Below are 18,080 nucleotides of genomic sequence, written 5' to 3' on the forward strand. Positions count from 1 at the left end.
CAAAAATTACTTGACTGTCAAGCTTTTCACCTTCGCTTCAGGCTCATGCAAAAATAAATTTCTCACATAACTAATTTATACTAATTTTAATTGGTAATTGCTCAAATTTATCAGTTCTTATTTATCAACAGCTTAAATTTATGTAAGCAAGCTGAGCTAGCAGTCAGAAGAGATGCAAACACAACAAAAGGTAGGGAAAATATGATAAATTATGCCAAAGTTTATGCTCAAATAAAATAAGTGAAATTATTTTTTAAAAATATCAGAGCATAAGAGTTAAATTATATATGTTATAATTTAGATTGTCAACAAACAGAATTTATAAAATTATAAAATTCTAATCAAATACTTTGCCAAAGACTTTGCATAAATATTATAAATATATATAAATATATATTATATAAATATATAAATATATTATATATATATATATATATATATTATATAAATATATATAAATATATTATATAAATATAAATATTATAGAACTTAAGCTATGACAACATAATACTCAATTTCTAGTTAATTTAATAATCATTCACACAATTTGCATTCACACTTTCAATTCATGAATAGAAAATGTTTAAGCAATTTTGCTTCAAATATTATAAACATATAATTCATAGGCAAATAAGATCTGCTCTGTTTGTTTAACTCTATTATAAAGTTCATATGTTGTTTACAACGCCTGGGACTAATGCTCTATATGCCATAACACAGCGAGCATAAAGAGCTTATCGTGTTATATATTTTGAGCACCTGAAGCGCAGCTGAAAAGTATGCTATAAAAATGTGAAAACGTATTTCAGGCTAAATGGTGTCTGCGAGTGCATTTGAAATGTGCCATTAAGACTTAAAGCCGTCTTAAATGCAGATTTTTTGGCACACTGCAAACACTCATTAAGGACACGCACACACACACATACAGACTCGTGTGTGCGTGTGTGTGCACAGCTCATAAATATTTCAACGCTTAATGTTCCGGCACATTGGAATAACAGAAGCAACAACAGCAAGAGCGACCCGCCCGAATGATCATCGCTTGGCAGCAGCAGCAGCAGCTGAGCCATGGAGTGGGATTTGCTTGGCTACTGCTGTTTGTGTCTCTCTCTGTGTGTGTGTGTGTGCGTCGCATTCGTTTCGAACGAATAAAGGATATTAAAATGAAATGTATGTGTCGCTGGCGGCCTGCGAGGCCTGCGACAACGCGACAATGGGCCTGCTGCTGAAGCTGTAACTGAATGGAATGTGGGCACAATAAATTCTGCAAGCAATGTAAATTTGAGAGCCAGCGAAGCGGGCGGCGTAAGAAGGTCCTGTTACAGCCACAAATCTCCAGGGCGAATGTATTGTAGTTGGGTTCGGGGTCCCAAATGTGTTACACAAATCCATTTAAGGGCTAATTGGAGCTGCTTGGCTGCCAGCCGGAAATGCCGATGTCTACACATAAAAAAACCAGCAAAAAACAGCAAAAGAGAAGGGCATAAAGCCCGGATTGGGGCATTGATGTGGTGGCCTTTTAAAGTTTATGCCGAGAAAGGTCACCAGCGTGGTTCATTCTGCATGGGCGCACAGCTAGGCAAAATGTGCTGACAATCAACTGGGCAGCAAGCCACTCGCATGTCAAGTGCGCATTATCCTTTTTGAACATCCTTTTAAATAATATTTATATTATTTTGTTTTTGCTGATGCTGTTTATATGCATAGTAAACGACGCTTGAAGTGCTCTCTATTGAATCAATTGTGCAGCTTTCGGCTCACAACTCAATTATTTTTGTTGGCTACGATTATTTTTAAGCTCAAGTTGAGGAGCTCATTAGTAGGGGAAGTGCTTGTATCAGGGATGCCAAAAAAGTCACTTGTGTTAGACTAAAATGTCACATTTTTAATTTCGATTGTGACAGCTTATATAGAATAAATACAAAAATAAAATTAAAAACTTAAAAATAAAATTTTAAATTAAAAAAAAAATTTATATTATTTTTTTAAATATGTATAAATATTTTTTTTTATTTTTTATCATTATTTATCTTTTATTCACACGTATGCGTATGCAAAAAACAATATATATTATATAAAATAATAATAAAATTTTTTAAAAAATATAAAAATATTTTTAAGAATTCTTTATTTTTTTTTTTATCATTATATATCTTTTATTCACGCGTATGCAACTGACATAGAGAGACCTCTCAAACCTTTGAATTTTTAGAAAAATTCTAAATCTTAACTTAGAAGGCATAAAGAGGGAGAGACAGAGAGAGAGAGAGAGAGAGCAATATATATATATATTTTAAGTATAAGTATATATATAAATTATAAGTAACTATGAGATATTTTCCAAGTCGTCCAGGATCTGGGTTCAAATCCTGGTTAAACTTTTGCGGAAATATTTATATATATGCTCCCACAATATCTGACAATAATAATTAAAATTCACATAAGTCGTGATCACAGTCACCGTTTGGCATTGCTGCAGTGCGTGAAAAGAGTTGCTGCTGCTGCGGCGGTTAGGGTAGGGGTAGTGGGCGCTAAGGGTGTCATATCCCTTAACATTGTTGACGCCTTGCGTTAGGCCCATTTAAAATATGCTTATTATGAGTAGGCAACGGCAAGGCTTCCTGCTTATTTGCCTTTGTTTATGTTTTGTTTGTTGTTGATGCTTTTTGTATTTCTTGCCCGAGTAAATACTTAACACACACACACGCACACACATAAGCACGCACACGTGCTGCAGCAGCCGCCGCAGTTTCTGTGGCGCTTTGAAATTTTAATTTTTTCACGCGACGCCTAAAAGTATGCAAAGAAAAGAGTACGAAACATTAACACGCACTTGGACGCGGACGTCGCAACATCCGCTGCCACAGTGACTGTTTGTTTATTTGTTTGTTTGTTCTTGTACCCTTTGCACATTAGAAAGGCACTAACAGCGAGGGTATATTGTGTGTGGATAGCAGCTGCGGTGAGTCCTTAAGAAATTTGCGTCTGTCAATTGCTCGATTCATTTGTCTGCAGAGACGTCTTAAGCCCGTTGTCAATGGCAGAGTTATTCACAGCTTAGCTATTTTATAGTATTATTTGTGGAGTTTATAGTATATATATGCTTATATGTATGCAGTGTATACTCTTTATCCTATCACTACATTAGCTTTTGCATTATATATAAACTAACATATCAATTCACAGCTCAAGTTTCTTCAGCTTGACTCTAGTAGATTCAATTATAATAGCAAATTGGTAAGCTGAATACCTGGTAATTGCGCGTTTCTATAAGAAATATAAGCCATATATTTATTGCAATTTATAATAGCAATATATCTAGAGACAGTTATCGTAGCTAGAGTCTAAGAGAAGAGCCAACCTAATCTCTGTCTATTTTCGTTCTCACTTGCTTAACTTTCGCATAATTAGAGGGTATTTCATAGTCGGGCACTCACACTCTAACTGTTGCATTGCTGTTGCTTCTGACGACGTTTTTTCTGCCTGCGCGGACTTAATTAATCTTGCCGAGGGCTTAGCACGTCGTCCTGTTTGTCCTGTTCCGCTTCGTGTTACTTCTACATCTTTTTCTACATCTTTTGCTTAATTTCTCCTTTTTTAGCGTTCCGCTTAGCCCCTTTTTAGCGTTTTCTTGCTGTGCTATGTTGACTGTTGCCTGCTGGCTTTTAATGAGTGAGAAAACGTTTCAGACTTAGCGTGCAAACGCCCGTTTGATTGATGGGCGAAACTGGCTTTTTCCTTGTGACTTTTGCATTTAATTAAAATTCAATTCGCACCGAAAGCATTGCCCAACTGCAAGAGATATAAATATGGAATTTCTGCTGGCCTTTAAGCCAAATTAGGCAACAAGGATGCACACGGACAAACTGCCACCACGTGTCCTGTGCGCCATTTCCGTGCATCCTCAATTGTTGTTTCGTTTTTTCTTTTACTCCGTGCTGCGGCTTTGCATCCGGTTGGCCCGTTGGCACCAAATTAAAAATGTGTTGGCTACAAATTAACAGCAATGGCAATGGGAACGGCAGTGGCATTGGCAACTGCGACTGCGACTGCAATAGGAAAACTCTTTTCGATTCAGTTGTCGACCCTCGGCGAAATGCTGTTCTCGCACTTGTTCGAGCAGCGCCACTGCTGCACTACAAAATGTTTTTATTCATCATCAATTTGTTTGTTGCTCTTTGTGCCTTAAGTAGTTAGTGTGCAAAAGTTTTTAAATAACTTTTCCAAATAGCCAGCGGCAGCAGCACCAGCACCAGCACCAGCAGCGTCAGCATCAGTTGTTAATTGGAAAATTTAATGCGCTGCAACAAAGCAAATTGCATTTTATACTTTGCTCGCCGAGCCGCGTAGCATTTGAAATTTGATTAAGTTTATCTTATTTCAAATTAACTTAAGCGCAAATGTATATATAAAGACTTTTTGGGATAAGTCACGCGAATATAGACTTATAGTTGAGTTTGTTAAGCGTAATTAACTAGCGACTAATCTAGAACTGGGCTTCATTTAGTTTTGCATTTTATTAGATTAACTTCGTTTGCTCTATCTATAAACTAAGACTTTGATTGAAGTCGAAGTCTTGGCTTGTTTTTTTTTAAATATATTTTCATATCTTTTGTATATAAGAGACAGCATCCAAGAGCAAGCCAATAATACTTATAGAGATTAGATCGTCACCTTGTCTAGGTACTGTAGCTCAAAGAGCTAGGAGAAGGCTCAAGCGCAAACATTCTCAAGGCGTATTTGACTGGGGTTTGACTTGAAATATATATGTATTATATATTTATCAAATTAAATATACATATTTTGAACTTACAGTATCTATAACTCCTTGTTCCCCTAAGCAATGTACTCTCTATGTATTATTTAATTTCTGTTTAAATTGCGTTGCCTCAAAGGCAGCAGAACACTGGCCTGTAACTAATAAATAATAATAATTAGAAAAGCAAAATATGTTTTATTTCAAAGCAGACAATCAGAAATTTTAAATCAATTCACTTTGCACCTTTTGCTTTGACTTTTGCCTTCCAGCAGTTAAAAAATCGAATTGCTGGTTGCCGCTCGGGAACAATGCTTTTATATCATTAATATTTCATAAATATTTGCATACATTTTAGGCATTTTGGGTTTAAGGAGTTTAAGAAGTTCGTTTCAACATATGCTCAGCAAATTGAAGCTGCGAGTTCAATTTGTTGTGTAAAACTTAAAGTTGAACTATGTTAAATATTAATATATTTATTAGATAAGCAGAATACAATGTATTTTGATTAGATATTGAGAAGTTAATGACTAAGTTTTGGCACAAAAAAACTTCATTTATATTTTCCTCTTTCAAGCTAAGCTTAACAGCAATTTTTAGGGCATTTTGAAAACAGTTTCAATGCATGACTTTAGCATCGAGATGCCAAAAGGACTTTAACAAAGTTAATAAAAATAAATAAACAACAACCTAACAGCTCTTCAGAGTTACGTATACGCATACGTATACTTAATATGCTCCAGTGCCTTTCACGTTTAAGTGTCTGCTGCCGACATACGCTCGAGACGTTGTAGTTTCTGCAGTGGAATAAATTTTGTGACTTTGCCATTTCGTATTATGCCTAATTTTATGTTCATACCGTGGCATAAATTAGTCAAAGATTTGCAAAACTAAATCGGGTGGCAGTCAAAAGTTTTCTTTTTGCCAGCCGTAGTCGTAAAACAATAGAATTTCATGAAATTTTAGTTGCCCTCTTTTTCACTTTTTCAACTTTTCGACACTTGGGCAGAACTTGAGCCTTGCCAGAGTTTATCAAATTATGTGGAAGGCGGAAGGCAGGCAGGCGGCAAACGGAATTGCGCTCGGCTATTGCCTGCGCATAAATCGCAACAAATGTCAAAGTTTATTTCCCATTTTTGGATATTAAATAAAGATTTGTCACGTAGACATCGAAGACGACGCAACCGTAAAATTTAAAGTGTTTTTTCGGTTTATTGTTGTTGCCGCTTTTCACTTATTTTCTTTGGCCATATGATAACTGTATTTTCTTCACATTTCTTTTCCCTAACGCTGACAGCCAAGACAGCAACTTATTTTTAAGAAATTCTTGAATGGCTTTGGCCCGCTTTGATTTTCCTATTTTTCGGCAGGCGCTTTTTTCCCCATTTGAAATACGCCTGGGAAATTGACATTTTTGCGTTGAGCTGGAAAACATTTTGGCATTTGGTTTCTAATCTACGCCTCGCGCCCTAAAACTGAATGGCATCACGTCCGTGCTAAGGACCTGCCCCAATTGTGCTGTCTTAAAAGTTGCCCGGAAGTTGTGCGCGCAACTTCCGTTTTAGAATTAAACTTGTATGGTCAAAAAACAAAAAACAAAAGCCCAACGAAAATTTAGACTTTTCCCACACATTGCAATTAGGAAAATACAGTTGCAAAAACTCCGTTACAAGCGTTTTGCCTCCCCTTTGTCCCACGCACACGCTGGCTGTCAGCATTAACATATGTTGGCATATGTTTGTCCAGGAGCTGCCATCGCAGCTCCATCCACCTGCTGTGCCATGTCCATGAATAACAATTCAAAGCCTGCCCGCCCACAGCTGTATGTGTGTGTGCGTACGTACAGCCGCCAATGTTGTCGTGGCCATTACTCATACGCCATGTTGGCAGGAGCTAAAAAAACGAGACAAGCAAAGACACACACACACACTTAATTACCACACGCACACATACGAACGTGCTGCGAGCATGTCAGCATACGTTGTCTGTTGTCTGGGCAGTTCGACAGTCTAGAAGCTGTTAAAAAACGTTTTGACTAACGGTTAAATCATAATAAAACAGCAACAGCAGAAGAAGAAGAAGAAGTAGAAAACCAACATGCAACCGCCAACAACAGCTCAGCAACAACAATGTCTGCACATGTCCGGCGGCAGCAGCAATTGTTGTTGCTCGCGGCCACAGGGTGCAGCCGCAGCAGTATTCTGCGCCCGCATGCACATTAACAGGCTGCCCATGGGCAGAGCTACTGATGCACCGCTCATGCATTGTCTGCACTCACACACACGCACACACATGTAAGTGCATATGGCAGCTAACAAAGCTTGCGGCAGTTCACTCACACATACACACACACATGCGCGCACTCGTGCTGACTGTCGCCGCTTTTAACATCCACGAGATGTGCCTTGTTTAAAATAAAAAAAAACTCATGCTAACGCTTGCCTGCTCTAGCCTCTGCTATGCACTATGTACAGCACTGTCTCTCTTTTACGCACGCTCTCTTTGCTCTGTTTTCCGTTCTGTTTCGGTTTTCTGTTTTCCGTTCTATCGCTGATAGCTCTCGCCGAATGCTTTCTACCGTCACACAACGAAACGCTCTTGCGGTTCAACAACAACTGAGCGCAGCAGACGCCAAGAAGTGGCCGCCATGGTGATTCTGCTGTTTGTTTATCGTGCTGCTGTTAGTTGGACCTCTTTGCCAGCCGTTGCTGTTGTGTTAAATTGCAGATGACGCTCGTTATGTTAACACTGCAAGCTCTCTTAAGAGAGTGACCGACCGCCATGCAACAGTTTCTGCTGCTGCTGTTGCTACCGTTGGTACTGCTGTTAACTAGCACTGTTAATTAACATTTGATGCTAAGAGCAGATGTTAAGGTTGTTAATAGGAACTTTTATTGAATACCAAACGTTAATAATTTTAAAATATTCATAGCAAATTAAAAAATACCGAAAAATATTAAATTGTGCTTGAATTGCAGTAATTATATAACAAATAATTAAATAATTATTGATAACATTTTTGTGCATATTTCGTTAGCGTAAACCCAAAAATAGCGTAAATCCGTTCGCTTAGCTTATGTTTAATTGAATATTCATTTTTTATGAGCTTAAGTTGTTTTTGTTTCCTATTTTTACTTATTTCAATAATTTCTCACTCAGCCGATTGCGAGTCAGATTTCGAAATTCCTCAAGTCGTTTATAGTACTTAATTTGTTAACCAAGCAGCAAAAAGAAAATCCACTTGATAAATGTTAAATTCAAGAACCCTTAAAAAAAGCCGCAGCATCGCAGCGGCGAGGTGAAGCGTGCGACGAGCAAGCGGGCATAAAGTTAAATTCGTGTCCTCTTTCAACGCAATCAACACAAATGCTACTTAAAAATTTATTTGCGACACGCACGAGACCAGCACAGCGCACGGCTGGCAGCTGGGTGGTTGGCGTGTACAGGAGGTAAAGGAGGTGCTCAGAGTGTCAGAGATACCCGTATATCCGAGTGTATCCGAGACTGAGGCGTTGCAAAGCACAAACACTTAGCCAGCCTACACACACACACACACACACACACACCCACACCCACACACACACACACACACACACACACACACACACACACACACACACACACACACACACACACACACACACACACACACACACACACACACACACACACACACACACACACACACACACACACACACACACACCCTGTTATAGAGGCACATTCATATGAAGGCAAAAAAAAGGACAATCAACATTTTAACACTTTAGAGGCAGAGCTCTGTGTGTGTGTGTATGCGCATGTGTATTGGTGTGTGCTGATGGAAGGGTTTACTGAATGGCCAGCTGAAAAATGTGTTGCGGTCATGCATTTTTATACGTTTTAGTCTGGAGCTGGAGCTAAACGTGCGGGCAAGGACAACGGGGCCACAGGGTCGGGCCATGGACCAGGACCACGGACATGCCACAGGAAGCAGGCAGAACGCACAGCGAGTGGCAGACACTGGCCGCCCATAGAAGCGCTTGACATGCTTCGACTCGAGCATTTTCACAAAATTGTCACAGAGCGGGCGAGCGTGTGAGTGTGTGTGTGTCTGTGTGTGTGTGTGTGTTTGGCTATATGATATATTTACTTGCTTTGCAAATATATATAGATATACAAATCGAAAATCAACACGCAAATAAATGCAGACAATTTAAATGGGTGCGAAAACGTGTCACTGATATAAATATAGATATAGATATATAAATGTATATATATATATATATATATATATATATAGCAGTTAGTCTAGTTGGATTTTAATAGCAATTAGGCAGCACACGTGAGAGTTGGCTGGACACGTAGCTTGTGCAAATATTGGGCTATAAAACCAAGGCAAGTTTTTAGCCAAATCTTGGCTGCAAGTTTTGGCGTAAACCCGAGAGCTGAAAACTTTTCTAATCAAACACTTGCCCAGTTGACGGCGCTGAAAACTATGCTACACTCAAGTGCGGTAACTGTGAGTGTATGTGTGTCTATGTGTGTGTGTGTGTGTGTGTATGTGTGTGTGTGGGTGCGGTGTGCATGTCCAACTACTGCCAAAGCTCAACTTGTTTGTTTGCTTGTTGCTTCGTTTGTGCAGCAGTCGCAACTGCCCCGCCTCCCGCCTCCTCTCTGTAGGGTAAATAAAGCCGCTCGATTTGGCCACAGCAAAGTTGTTCGAGTGCAACATGTGAGGCATGTGGCACACATTCAACTGAGCTGGGCCACTCACCAGCAACAGGAGCTGGCCAATGCTCAGAAGCTGTGTGTGTGTGTGTGTCGGAAATGCTGTTAGCCGGCGCATGTAAATGATTGCAGCGTAATGAAGCTGCACAAATGCACAGTAAAATTTGTTGCACTTGCACAGGATATTAATGCCGCACGGCCCCCGAGCGCGGTTGCATGCAGACAGATTGGTTACATAGTCAAGTGCCAAGTGGCAATTGCTTCATTGCTCGATTCATAAGATTATTATTAATTTAGAAGCAATTAATTGGCTATAGAACGCAGCGTGCATAAATTTATGTTTCTATACATGTGTGTGTTGACCTACTTCATTGATTCATGTGTGTGTGTGTGTGTTATTTGCATATGTGCGTAGCACTTTATTTATGCTAACACAATTTCAAATCAACATATGCTGCGCTGCTTCTGCTTCCGCTTCTGCTTTTATGCCCCTCTAAATATGCTACACAAACATAAACAACTTTGAAATGTTTGCTATATGCTGTTCACATTAAGTTTGAGGTGGATTGTAGAGAGAGCGAGAGAGAGAGGGTGAGAAATATGAAAATTAAATTAAGTTTGATATGTGAGCTTAATTGAGATGACAGCGTGGGCGGAGCTGGCTTTAGTGGGCATTAATGAGCGAAATATATAAGGAAATATTTAAAGGCCTACAGAACTAGATCTGTATGCCTCAAGCAGTGTCGCTAGTTCTAAAGAAATGGTTTAATCTTAGTGAATATATATATATATATAATCTTGAATATGTCTTTGAGCAGAAACTAGATTAGCTTAAATAAATTTTATATATATATATTAATAAAAATTTGCTTGCAGATGAATCAAGGTATTGTTTGATAGATTTTAGCTATTTACCCAATAAACATAAATTCATATATATATATACATATATTTATATATCTGCAAACACACAAAATTCAAAGAAAGGAAAGAGTTTAATAAGAGTTTGAAATTGTTGGAAAACCTTTGATCGTTAAGTGACGGAAATGTTTTAGTTTTCGCCTTTATATACGCTAAAGGCGTAAAATAAAATATTTTTTTTATTAATATTATTATTTATTAACATATTAATTCTTATTTGCATAACACTCAAAGGCTTTCCATTAATTCGAAACTCTAATTAAGCTCTTGCCTTTCTTTTGTACATTTAAAAAGACAATAATTTATTAATATATTTTTACAAATTATATAAAATTTTCTTTTGTCTGAGCAGCCAAAAATAAAACAACATGAACTAGATAAATTTGATTAATTTTTTGTTTTTTTTTTTCGTTGTGAGGTAATCAACGTTTGAAGTACGTCGCAGCCAAAGCCGCAAAGGCCCCTAAAAGACACTTCATCAGGCAAGCGAGTGAACAAGTTGCTGCTGCTAGGTAACGCCCAATATACACCTGCACAGCCACACATAAACGAATATAGCTACAGGTATATGTATACGTATATATTTATATATATATATTGGTTTTAGCTTTGGTTTGGTTGCTTGAAACAGTGCAAGGGGCGTCGGCAGCGGCCTTGTAAACACGTTCACAGTTATAAAAGCATATAAAATTTCCTATTTAACTTCCGGCATGTTTCACACACACAGAGAAAGGCAGAGAGAGAGAGGGAGAGGGGGGGGGGGGGTGAGGAGGCGCCTAACACACACTTAGAAAGCCCATGTCATGTGCGGCCGCTGACATGGAAAGTCTAAAGAAAACATATCCGTGACAAAGTAAAGTAAGCCAGCTGCAGGTGCAAGCAACAACAATAATGCCTCTGGTAGTTTTTGCTCCCGCTCTGACTCTCTGCTCCGCCTCCGTTCCTCTATCTCTCTCACACACTCTCGCTGTTGCCATGTCTATCTTGCACTTTCGCTCTGCTGCTTGCTGCTGGCTGCTTGTCGTCCTTCGCCAGGCTTTATTCCATTTGCGGCGCGCACAAAGCTAAAGCAAAGTTGGTAAGTAAGTTGCAAGCAGCACAAAAATTGAATTCAGCTGCAGGTGGCAGCAAGAGCAGCAGCAACGGCAGCCGCCACAGCCACCACAGCCACCAGCCGCACCTTGAGCAGCTGAGCTGGGCTGACAGGATGTGTGACAGTCTATTGAATTGAGTTTGCTGCGTGCCTTGACAGCCACAGGATTGAACGCTCCCCAGTCATACAGCGCTTTAATATTTAATAAGCTGACTTTGACTACCGGCAGAGACATTCAACTTGGCTAGAAACGGCATAATATATACGGGCTCTACGTGCTTTATGTCTCTATCTGCCGAGTTACGCAGGGGCAGCAGCAATGGCAGCTCGTGCATATTAAAGCAGCAACTTATATTTTATTTATGCTTCTTATAAACTGCAAATTTATCCAATTAGAAAAAATCAAGGTCTACCGAAATGCGCAGCTCTAAGTCACCTAGAGAAATGCTGCTTTGCTCATAAATTCTGTGATGTCTGTGACTCCTTCTTGTGGGTTTTTATGAATTGAAAGCTGTGACTGTGGCTTGTAATCAAAACTATGACAGAAAAGCTGTGACTTCTGTGGCCATGGCTCTAAATTGTGAACTTTTAATTGTGAGGAATATAGAACTGTAACTAAATAGCTGAGGTGACTGAGGCATTCACATAGAACTAGGACTAAGTAGGCTTATAACATGAGCAAAGGTTACAGATATAAAAATGTTTGCATAGGCAGCTGGAGCTGCTGCAAGTAGATCATTTGATTTGTGCAATAAAAAGAAATCAATTATGGGAATGCGTTAGTTTCAGTTGTGTCCAAACAGTATTTTTTGAACATTTATCAAACTAAAGTTTACTAAAGTACTTTTGACGTGTTAAATTTGAGCTTAAAATCAGAAAAGTCAAATCAAAGAATTGAGTTAAAGAGAGAGTAGTCAAATGCCAGACTTGCCAAAGATACGGATATTTGACAATTCAATTGAAAAATATCTTAAATAAAAAATAAAGATTTTTGTAATAGTTTAAACAGTGTTTTGCAAGAATGCAAAAGCATTTTAAGAAATTATAACTAAACCTTTAAAATAAAATAGTCTTTATTTTATGGTATATCAAGCATTTAAGCGCTTTCAAATGTCTCAAAGATCCCAAGATTTGGTACTAATTTAGCTGCTTAGAGACGGCTTTCACGCAGCAAAAATGTGTGTAAATTTGTATTTGAAATGTTCTTAAAAATTTAAAAGATTTGAGATTTATGATAATTTATTTTCAATTTAAGCAGATTTTAGTAATTTTTTATTTTCTTAAAAATTAATAAACTTTGCTTTGTGACTTTCAAGCTGTGTAAGTTTTTGTTATATATTTTTATTTGTGCTGGCATAAATAAATTTCTTTTAATAAATTTATAAGCTTAACTCAAGTATCTACAGCTTTAGAAATGTGCAGAAATGGGCGCCTCACAATAATTTAACACGTTGCAGACACAGCCTTCAGCTTTAAGAGCGCATAAATGTTTTAATTATCTGCAAAAACAGCAATACACACACATATATACATATATATATATATATATATACATGTAAACAGATATATCAGCTCAGCACTTTTTTTTTTTGCAATTCATCTTGAACTATTTGGCAAGATTCATTGTCAAAAGATTCCCATTGCTGAACTCGAGCAAGCTGTGGGCATGTTGCAAGGACTGCTCAGCCTCATCGGCTGCTACAGCAACAACAAAAACTGTATGCCGACATTTGTCGGGGCACGTTCGTTGGGCTTTTTTTGCGTTTGTCGGCTGGCTGCCAAAATTGTCGGCACATTAATCATAATTTAATGATTAGCGCAAGTTTTGTTTATTAAATATTCCAGCGGTTGAATCTTGTTGCTGTTTTTGTTGTTGTTGCTGCTGCTGTTGTTGTTGTTATTTACGAGTGCCGATGCCACGCGTCGATTGCTGGCAAACTTCAACCTCATAAATTGCAATTATTTCAGCAACGTAATAAACCAAATATTCAACCAATTTTTTATGGCCAACGCCTTTGGCCAGACTCCAATTTGTGGCGCAACTGCAACGACTGCAAACAGCTGTCAGCAAAAATCTGCCAGGCGACAGTTTTCTAAGAATCTTACAACAACGAAAAAGAAGGAATATGTTAAAGAATTTGTAGGGTGGCACGTGCCTGCCACTGATTGTGTCCTTTGAGCAGTGACTCCTTTGAATATTTTTTCTCCTTATTTCATAGCCAGAGCAAGACAGAAAAAAGCTGGATTCTAGATGTATATAAATATATATATATATAAAGAAATTGAACTTGTGGAATGATTCCAAAACTCTTTAAGATGTCTTTGAGTTTTAATATCTGAGCATGCATTTCTTTATGAATTTTAAGAACTGAATCGTGTGCTGAATAAAACTTGTAATAAATCTAACTTAAGAATCTGCTGGCTTTTTATATAAAATAACAAATTTTAAGTCTTTATGCATTATTAAGCTATTTTTTAAAGAATAATAATAATAATATAGTTAGCTTTTTCACATACTTTTCCCTTAGTAAGTTATGCGAACACATTGTTTACTGCATTTTCCAAGCTCTGGCACATTAAAGATTAATATTTATTATTAGCACAGAGCCTTACTCTGAATTGCTTGAATACGTCATCTCTTGGACGCAGCAGAGACTTTTTACAGTGAATCAGCAAGAGGGAAGAATTCTTATTTATATATTAGAACTTTGTTTAAACAGATGATTTTTATGGCAGCTCGAAGATCCAAGCCAAAGAAAATATGTATAAGGAAAGGAATGGATATATATATAAGATATTAATACTGTATATAAAAAGTGACAGACTGACAGACGTCTTTAACAATTCGCACAGCACTGTTGAAACTGCTGAAGAGGCTTAACTCTAGGCATATATTAGTTACCTAACTAATAAGCCTTCTGCAGGACGATCAAAAGATTGTTTTAAAACAAGGAAATCTTTTCATCAATCTCTTATAATTTATAATTAGCAACAATTAATATTGTGTTAACACCAAATTAACTCATTTAACAAAGTACCTGCTGTGCAGAAATTTATTATGCTATATATAAAAGTTATATGACTAAGCGCTACTATATAAAGAGTAAGAGTACATACAAAGCATTTACTACAAGCTGCAGGCAGCGCGATAAAAATCCACACAAAGAGAGCGAGAGAACATGAAAAAAGAGAACAAGAATTTGCTGTTTGCTCAACAGATGCAAAAGTCACGAATGTCGCATGACATAAAGCAAATGTGTGCGTGTGTGTGTGTGTGAGTGTTTGTTTGACATTGGCTTGATTTGTCGCAATACGGGCGTATAGTGTGTGATAGCAACTTGGGGCAGCTGGGGGCTGCGAGGGGGGCAGCCAGGGGTCGCTGGGAACGCGCATCATTCGCGACGCTTTGCCAACGGCCAGTTAGCTAATTGATAATCAAACAGTAAGCCGAGAAGTCGACTGTACTTGAGCGGACTGGCTGGCCAGGTCTAATTAGGCGCGCTTGTAAGGTCAGCGCACAACGTTGCGTATGCGCAATGTGCAAATAAGGCAAAGTGTGAGCGCAATATTGCGCATACGCCGCATGGCCAGCGCCTGCAACCGACAAATGCAGCTGCGAGCCGCAAGTTCAAGTGCATTGCGCATACGCATACGCATTCTACATTAATTGAGGGCAAACGTTGATCGGATCAATGTCATGGCATGGCATGGCATGGCTCTATGGCTACAGCCTATCTATATAAACTATATATATATTTATATCTTTGGCTGGCTGCTGTGACCGTGGCAACATTTAACAAATTGCAATTGGTTCAAGATCAGCGGCGCAACGTTTTGTTTTTGGTTTTCGGTTGACGGTTTGTTTTTCTTATTTCTCTGTCCATTGCTAACCTTGTGACAATTGATTTTTGCTGCTCAGCGAGCGCAGCGCAGCAAGTATCGAAGTAATTTTGTGGTGTGACTGAGTCACAGTTTATTCTTGCAAGCTGTGTCGGCTTATCAGAGCAGCGTAATCCACTGCTGTCGCCGCCCCGCATCTAAGTCATTCGAGTCGCTGCTTGGCATTGTTTTTGGAAATGCGGTTGCACTTGGCTATTAATGTGCCGCAGTCACAGCCACAGCAGCAGAGCCAGGGCCCATCGAAGACAGCAGCAGTGAGCTGTCGATGCGCATCGAGGCTGTCAAGCTGTGCGCTCTCTCCCTCTCTCTCTCTCTCTCCTTGTCAGCTACTCTAACTTTATAGCCAGCTCTTTCATTCATTGCATTTTCAGGGTCGTCACAGCTACAATGCATCTAAGTCAACAGATGTGTGCTAGACAGCTTACTCTATACTAGAAAAACCAGACTGCTGTGCGTACAGGGTATGTATATATATATATAGCACATAGACTACTGCCATGCACATGGCCAAATGGGGTGCTCGGCTGACTTTGAAAAGCGCTTTGAGTGACAGCCGCTTTGTTGACGCGCTATAAATATATGAATAATAGCATTTTTAACTGCCTGAAGTAAGCGAAATTCATATATATTGGCAAGCTAAATTGGCATGAAAATGGCCAGAAAAGTTAATTAAAGCTATTGGTTTTATATAACAACCTAAAGGAAACAAAGAGCTTTTACTTGATTTAAGTTAAAAATTTAAGCTGCATTTAAATACGAAATGCCAAATGCATTTTTTGCCTGCAACATTTTTACTTCGACTACTTTGATTTAGTTGCACAATTTCATGCTTGAATAATAAATGTAATTTTATAATATTTCACGAACCTGAATGATAAATTGCACTGCAAAAAAAGACCAAGGAAAATAAAGAATTTCAATTAAATGAAAATTGTTTTTTATGCAGCTCTCAGTGCTTTTGTATGTTGCACATGCAAATTAATGGCAAAGCATAATAAATGTATATAAATAGCTTTATTTATATATCACTGATTTATATATAGATGCATTTATATATGTATGTGCATGTGGGCCATCAGTGGCAATCGAGTTGGACTTTTAATTTCATTTTATGGCCATGCACAGCGCTTGATTAATGACTGCAGACGCAGCTCTTATAGCAGAGACTTTAAGAGAAATGCTATATTAATATAGATAAGCGAATGGCTATAGAAGTGCACAGATCTAGGTGCTTGAATCTATATAGCTTAGCTTAAGTATCATTAGGTAATATCTGCTCGAACATGTTGCCTGCTTATCGAACATGTTCGCTGTCCGGCGTCCAGCTATGAAAGCCTCAAGCTGCCTTTTGTCCAATGCCAATCAAACATGTGCACGAACTTGACTTTCAATGTAAAGCGAACAAGGCGAAAGCGATGTCGACGTCGCCGCTAGCTGTGATCGTTGCGACGGCGCTGCCGCTGCAGCAACCTTGACCCGGTTCTTGAAACTGCAATGGCAACAGCAGCGGCAGCAGCTGCCGTCACTTGTGCAACATTGAGAGAGGCTGCCAAACGGGTTTGCCTTAGCCGGCGCAGAGAGTGACTGCGCCACGGACCGGCAAAGAGCGCGACAGATCGTACGATGCGTCGACGCGTCGACGCTGCGCATGCGCAAAATTTACAATTCACTGTGACGCTTCGCGCCCGCCTATCGCCTGCCCGCTTGCACTTGCACGGCCAATTGGTCGCTTTAGTGAATTGGCAATTAGCGCAGCGCAGCGCAGCGCGCAGTCATTTTTTATGCTCATATTTACATTGCACGCACACGCATTATTAACTATTTTTTTTTGTTTTTTATTTTATTATTATTGATGTCTTAATGTGGCTGCGGCGATGGTCATCCAGTTGACCAGGCCTGGAGAGGCAGCGGCATTGAACGTGGCTTGTTTGGCAAAACGGGGGCCGCGACTGTGACTGCGACGGGGTCTGACGTCAGCGCGCATGGGCCGCCTGGCCGCGAAGGTCGAGGTTAATTAAGTTGTCTTTGGCCGTGCATGGCGACCTTGTTGCCTTGTCTCGTTTGCTTTGCGCTGCGGCTGCTGCTGCAGTTTGCAATCTTGACATTTTGGCTCAAGTCGCTCCTGTCACACACACTCTCTCGCGCTCTCTCTGCGCCTTAATGCATTATTAATTGTTGCAAATGAATGCAAACTCTGCTGCAGCAGACCAGACAAGCGCTCGCACTCACAAGTTAATTGGTTTACAATTTTATTAAAACTCAATTACATTGCGGCTCCGGCTACGTGGGGGGCAAAGGTTATAACTGGAGCAACGCAGCCTGCACTCGACCGTGGCATTTGGTTAAGCTGAAATGCCTGTACGTGGAAACGTTTGCCGTGGCGTTGCGACTCCTTGGCTGCTTCTTCGCTTTTCCAGTTCTCTGCAATTCGCCAATTCTCAATTCCCAGTTGTCACGTCGCACCGTAGCATATTTCGTATTAAATTGTTGCTGGCAACGTGAGTCAGTTTATTTGCAGCAGTTGCTTTTGTTGTTGGTTGCACGAATGACAGCTTTGCAATTTAGTTGCAAATTGGCAGTGAGTGCTGAGTGGAAGGCGACAAGTTGCCGAAGGTAGCACCAAAAGAAAGAAATCAATGTGCAACAGCGAATGTGCATAAGAGTTGCCTCACAGCCAGCTGCCAGGGCGCCTGTGTGTGT

General features: G+C 39.3%; 1 protein-coding gene across 5 annotated transcripts in view; it reads right to left on the bottom strand.

The window, feature by feature from the left end:
- The window catches only part of LOC111592925, a 50,862-nt gene that overhangs the window by 9,155 nt on the left and 23,627 nt on the right, over positions 1 to 18,080 (bottom strand). The gene's annotated exons all lie outside the window — the stretch shown is intronic.

The sequence above is a fragment of the Drosophila hydei genome, unplaced genomic scaffold (genome assembly GCF_003285905.1).
Source record: "Drosophila hydei strain 15085-1641.00,03,60 unplaced genomic scaffold, DhydRS2 tig00008114-arrow-pilon, whole genome shotgun sequence".
NCBI classification, from domain to species: domain Eukaryota; kingdom Metazoa; phylum Arthropoda; class Insecta; order Diptera; family Drosophilidae; genus Drosophila; species Drosophila hydei.